Raw genomic sequence first — 6,256 nt, 5'->3', positions numbered from 1 at the left:
GCCGGGTCGGAGAATCGCCGGGGGCTGGCGTGAATCCCGCCCCCGCTGGTTGCCGAATTCTCCGGCACCGGAGATTCAGCGGGGGTGGGAATCGCGCCGCGCCGATTGGCAGGCCCCCCCCCCCCCGCGATTCTCCGGCCCGGATGGGCTGAAGTCCCGCTGCTAGAATGTCTGTCCCGCCGGCGTGGATTAAACCACCTCTCTTACCGGCGGGACAAGGCAGCGCGGGTGGGCTCCGGGGTCCTGGGGGGGCGCGGGGCGATCTGGCCACGGGGGGTGCCCCCACGGTGGCCTGGCCCGCGATCGGGGCCCACCGATCCGCGGGCGGGCCTGTGCCGTGGGGGCACTCTTTTCCTTCCGCCTTTGCCACGGTATCCACCATGGCGGAGGTGGAAGAGACTCCCTCCACAGCACATGCACGGGGATGCCATGAGCGCCCGCTAAATCTCCCGCGCATGCGCCGCCCGGCAATGTCATTTCCGCGCCAATTGGCGGGGTACCAAAGGCCTTTTCCAGCAGCTGGCGGGGCGGAAATCAGTCTGGCACGGGCCTAGCCCCTCAAGGTTAGGGCTCGGCCCCCCAAGATGCGGAGAATTCCGCACCTTTGGGGCGGCGCGATGCCGGACTGATTAGTGCCGTTTTTGGCGCTGGTCGGCGGACGTTGCGCCGATACTGGAGAATTTCGCCCCATATCTCATTTTATTTTATTTGTCCTTCCCCCAGTTTAGAACTTTGATCTCAGGCCCATCTTGTCCTTTTCCATAACAATCATGAATCTAACGGAGTTATGATCACTATCTGCAAAATGCTCCCCCACTGATACTTCAACCACTTGTCCACATTCGTTACTGAAGATTAATTCCAGGATCGCCCCCTCTCTTGTAGGTCCCTCTACGTACTGGCTTAAAATGTTCTCCTGGATGCATTTTAAGAATTCCTCTCCCTCTAAACCTTTCACACCATGACTACCCAGTTAATGTTGGGGAAGTTGAAACCCCCCCACTATCACAACATTCTTACTTTTACACTTCTCTGAAATTTGCCTCCATATCTTTTCTTCTCTTTCTCTCAGACTGTTTAAGGGCCTACAGAACACTCCTAGCAAAGCGATTGCTCCTTTTTAGTTTTTAAGTTCTACTGATAAGGCTTCATTTGAAGAGCCTTCTAAGATGTCATCCCTCCTTACTGCTATAATTTATTCCCCAATCAAAATTGTAACACCTCCCCGCTTTTATCTCCTTCCCTGTCTCGCCTGAATTGTTTCAGGGCAATGCTTGCTTATCTGTATTGCAGAAAAAATGGGGGCTTGGATGCTCATGATCACATGACCCAGAAATGCAGCTTATAAACAGGCCCACATGACCAGCTTCAGAATAGAGTGTGGCACAGTTGAAAAAAAAATGAAGGCTGGTCCGGAAGCTGGCAACAGGTAAATGCAAGGGTGTTGTGCCTGTTTCTGTCACATGAAGTAACTGATTGATCTGAACAAGCCAGACACTGCACAGGTTTGTCACTGAGTGTTAAGATTAAGGCATTTCTGGGGAATCCACATCATTAAGATTGTTAGCAGGGCTGAGGCGGTCCTGCAGAATTGCTTCATTTTGGTGATAATTGTGCCTATGGATCATAGATTGGTTGGGTGCTGCTGTTGGTTGAGATTCAAAGAAAAATAAAAGGAGCTGGACTTCCACTTATGAAGATTCAGACTTTTGAAGGACTTTGGTTGAATAAACTCGGTTTATTCTCACTGGAACGACGGAGGTTGAGGAGCAACCTGATGGAGGTCTACAAAATTATGAGGGGCATAGACAGAGTGGATAGTCAGAGGCTTTTTCCCAGGGTAGAGAGGTCAATTACTAGGGGGCACAGGTTTAAGGTGCGAGGGGCAAGTTTTAGAGTAGATGTACGAGGCAAGTTTTTTTACATAGACTGTAGTGGGTGCCTGGAACTCGCTGCCGGAGGAGGTGGTGGAAGCAGGAACAATAGTGACATTTAAGGGTCATCTTGATAAATGCATGACTAGGATGGGAATAGAGGGAAACGGACCTCGGAAGTGTAGAAGATTGTAGTTTAGATGTGCAGCATGGTCGGCGCAGGCTTGGAGGGCCGAAGGGCCTGTTCCTGTGCTGTACTTTTCTTTGTTCTTTGTTGTTCTTTGTGGCTTAAATTGGTGCCAGATATGCCGAGGGGACTGGCTTGTTAATCTGTGACATCTTCCATGGCAGATAGTAAATAAAAAAATCTGGAATGATGACCGTGAAACTATTATTGATTGTCGTAAAAACCCATCTGATTTACCAGCGTCCTTTAGGAACGAAACCTGGCCTAGCTTACAGATCCACAGCAATATGGTTGATTCTAAAACACCCTCTGAAATGGCCTTGCAAACTACTCGGTTCAAAAGCAAGTAGAGGTGGGCAATAAATGCTCGGCCAGCCAGTAACACCCACATCCCATGAATTAATGAGAAAGATTGCTTTATTTGTTACACAATGTGTAATTTTTTGATCATATTGACTGAAATATGCTTATTCCTTGAAATTTATGTTGATTTTGGTTTGAGTGTGTCACCATCTGGGATGGCCACTTACAACCAGGAACAGGGAAGGTCGCAAAGCATAGCGGGAAAAATGGACAATGCGAGATTCAGGCAGGCTCAGAGCCTGAATGTATATTTGTGAGCGAAGGATCCAGACAGTATCAAAACCCCCAACCGATTAGCATATCGATGGCCCATCCCCGTCAGACAAAGGACACGTGCGGTGTTGGTAATAGAGGAAACGGAGAACCAAGCACAACAGTTGAGAAAACAATGTGAGGATTTAAAGGCAGCCCTCCGAGCACTCCACAGTTCCACCATGGAACAGAGGCAGAGTTCGGGAGATCATGCCAAGTGCAGGCAGCAAATTGCAAGATTGCAATCACTGTTATCCGTTCAGAACAGGTTCAGAGACACCTTTGGCCCACAGTTAGATCAGAAAGATGGCCCCGATTGGCAGGAACTTAGTGAAACGGCCCAACGATACGTGACCAAGACAGAAAATCAGAAGAGAGCCCCCAAGGCTCCGAAAAGGAAAACACCCGCACCACCGACTGGACAGGCAGCACCCAACCCAATGAATCTCATCACCACGCAGTGTAGAGTAACAACAGAGGACCAACCCGATTTTGTGTACACCACCCCACTAACCATCACCCAGTCAAGAGATGCCCCCTATAAAATTGAGACTTTTCAGCCCACGTCAGACCAACGGAAAACCCCTGCCCTCAGCGCCATTACTCAAACACATCCTCCAGACAGAGAAAGGTAGAAAATACGGAATCGTTAAAGTTAGAAGCCACCATCGTTCCTCCCCACCCGGTAACATGAAAGCAGACGCCCGAGCGAAAGCAGGCTCACGACATGGCCACTTTTGGCAACCCCCCGAGAGTGCCCCAGTACACGCGGTTCAGGTCTCACAGACCAACATTCAAGACTTAGCCCAAGCACAAAAAGAAGATGAGACACTAAAGGAAATTTTAAAAGGAAACATCCCTGATCCCTATGATAAGTTTAAGGATACTTTGACGATCCATGAGGGAATCGTTTTAAAGGATGGTATTTATGTGGTCCCCACCCAGGACAGGAACCAGATCATTTGCAAATTCCATGACGGACACAGACCCCAAGGGATAGAATCCACCCTTGCCCACCTCAGACCTCTCTGCTGGTGGCCCGGTTTAAAAACCGACGTGACCCATTACATTGAGAATTGTTTGATTTGCGCCCATAACAACCCGGACAGATATGCAAAGAATGGTCAGCTAAGACACACCCGCCCAGTTAATGGCCCATGGACAAACTTGCAGTTAGACTATTTTGGTCCCCTCCCCCCGCTGCAGAAATGGATACAAATATGTGTTGGTCGTCATTGACACATTCACGAAATGGGTAGAAGCATTCCCTTCAAGAACAAATACGGCCAAAGCCACAGCAAAAATTCTAACTGAGCACATTTTCACTAGATGGGGACTCCCCCGTAGTATTGAGTCGGACCAAGGTTCGCACTTCACAGGCAGAGTCATGAGAAATGTCCTGACGATTTTTGGCATAAAACAGAAGTTTCGCATTGCCTATCACCCACAGTCCAGCGGCATTGTGGAACGCATGAATCGAACCCTAAAGGCGGCACTTAGGAAAATGGTGCAGCCATTGGACATGGGACACATGTCGCACTGATTTTTATTGGAAACACGGTGTCGAGTTTGACAGGTTACACCCTCCCATACCCACATGACTGGACGACCCATGAAAGGTACCGAGTATTTATTTGGACTTGATTTGGCCAGCCCCGCAGTCACTGCACTTACCCACGAAAAAGCGGTCCAAAACATAATGGAGAATATTAAAGCAGCACAGCTCGATGCAGCTGTTCGACTAGGCGCTAGACGATAGCAGAGTAAGGCCTGCTTTGATAAGACAGTACACCCGACAGAGTATACAGTCGGACAGCAAGTCATGATCTCCCTGTACAATCCTAGTTCATTCCTCTCCCCCAAATTTGCAGGACTTTACTCAATTTCCGATAAAGTAAGCCCTTCAGTTTACAAGATCACATATCCTAATGGAAAATCAGGATGGTTCCATGTAAACCAGCTTAAGGTTTATGGAACGCAGTGCAGCCACTCGCACCACCTCTCATTGGCGATGTGAGACAGCGGAGACAACCCAATCCAGTACAACCCAATCCAGCCCTCTCCCAGCCAGAACAGCACATCCACAGATACGACCTTGACCCCGCTCCCAGAGTCGAATTTCACCCTAACACTTGATTCGGCTGCTAGCGATAGTGACAGCGACAGCCCTTGGTAGACCCGAACAATGGAAACACAGACCAGGCCCCAGTCCCTACAGCCCCAGAGACACCGACCACAATATGTTCAGCTCTCGGACACAATCTATTTGCCGTTACCAAAACCTGACCCACCACCCGATGATAGCGACACCCCCCTTGACCCTACCGCCCTATAGTACACGAAACATTGGCACCGCGACAATTCCTGTCGTCTGACATGGAACGATGAGATGGACCCCACATCGGCACACGCTGCATTGGCACTAAAACTCCAGGCACGAGTTTGGCACCCGGGAGATGGTGATGACTCCGAGTCTGACTCCCACCATGCTAACCCCTTTGAGACCCTTTTTGGAATGGAACTTTGAGGTGTACAGATGATGAGAGAAAGGAACCGATTGAGATTTACGGTGTCCTACTCCCTGATGGAATCTGCCTATTTTTTTTTCTTCTTTAATTTGTTTTTAATGTTGAATGTTCTCTCTCTTGTATGACTTTGTGCGTCGACCCCAGGCACGTTTCTTGATACAGTTGTGACTACTCCTCTGACGCCACATGGCAGTTAAAGCCACAAGTTTGCTGAAGCCTATATATCCTCAAATTCTTACCGCTCTTGGAAGGTCACTCAGGCAGTGGAGTAACGGCACTGTTCCCCGCCCCGCCTGAGGACCCCCTATGTATTTGGTTAGCCAATCTTGGGTAGTGGAGCAATGGCACTGATCACCGCCCTACCCGAGGATTCCCCCCATTCTTGCACCCCATTCGGAGAATTAGTTTTGAAACTCTTTTGCTGTTCTTTTTACAACTGTGGTTTAAAGAATGCACTTTTGCCACAACTTTATTCTCTTTCCGGCAACCCTTCGGTTGCTAACCCCCACCTGCTATTTACATGTTAAAATACTTGGTTGAAACAAGTTTGCACTGGACGGAGAAATTGTCCGCCCGCTCAGCCCATCGAACACAGGCTACGAGAGTGCTCGCACTGTGACAGAATTTTTTTGCGGATGTCTTGTCTCCCAAATGGTTGTTTAAAAAAAAATGGGGGCGTCACATATGGTGACGATTCAAAATGGGAAATTGATGTTAAGGGGAAACAGACAGACAAACGAGATATTAAACAAGATAATAACAGATATTATGCTTGTACCCCCAGGAAGATGCGGATATACCAGAAGACAGAGAAAGACGAGATGAAGACGAACCTGATGATCTGCATCATGATCGTCGTTGGATCAATACAGTTGCGCACGTTACCCGAACCTACACCCCTCATCACACAGGCCCTAAACATGACCACCGAACATGACACCCCTAGCCCGGTCACTACACCACACATAGACACAGCCACTGATACCCCCACATGGTGTGATAATATCATAAAATGGTACTCCCTTTCGTACACAGTAGAGGCCCTACTAGTT

Source organism: Scyliorhinus torazame, chromosome 4 (genome assembly GCF_047496885.1).
Source record: "Scyliorhinus torazame isolate Kashiwa2021f chromosome 4, sScyTor2.1, whole genome shotgun sequence".
Lineage (NCBI taxonomy): Eukaryota > Metazoa > Chordata > Chondrichthyes > Carcharhiniformes > Scyliorhinidae > Scyliorhinus > Scyliorhinus torazame.
The sequence above is the reverse complement of the archived record's forward strand: the minus strand, read 5'-3'. Positions refer to the sequence as shown.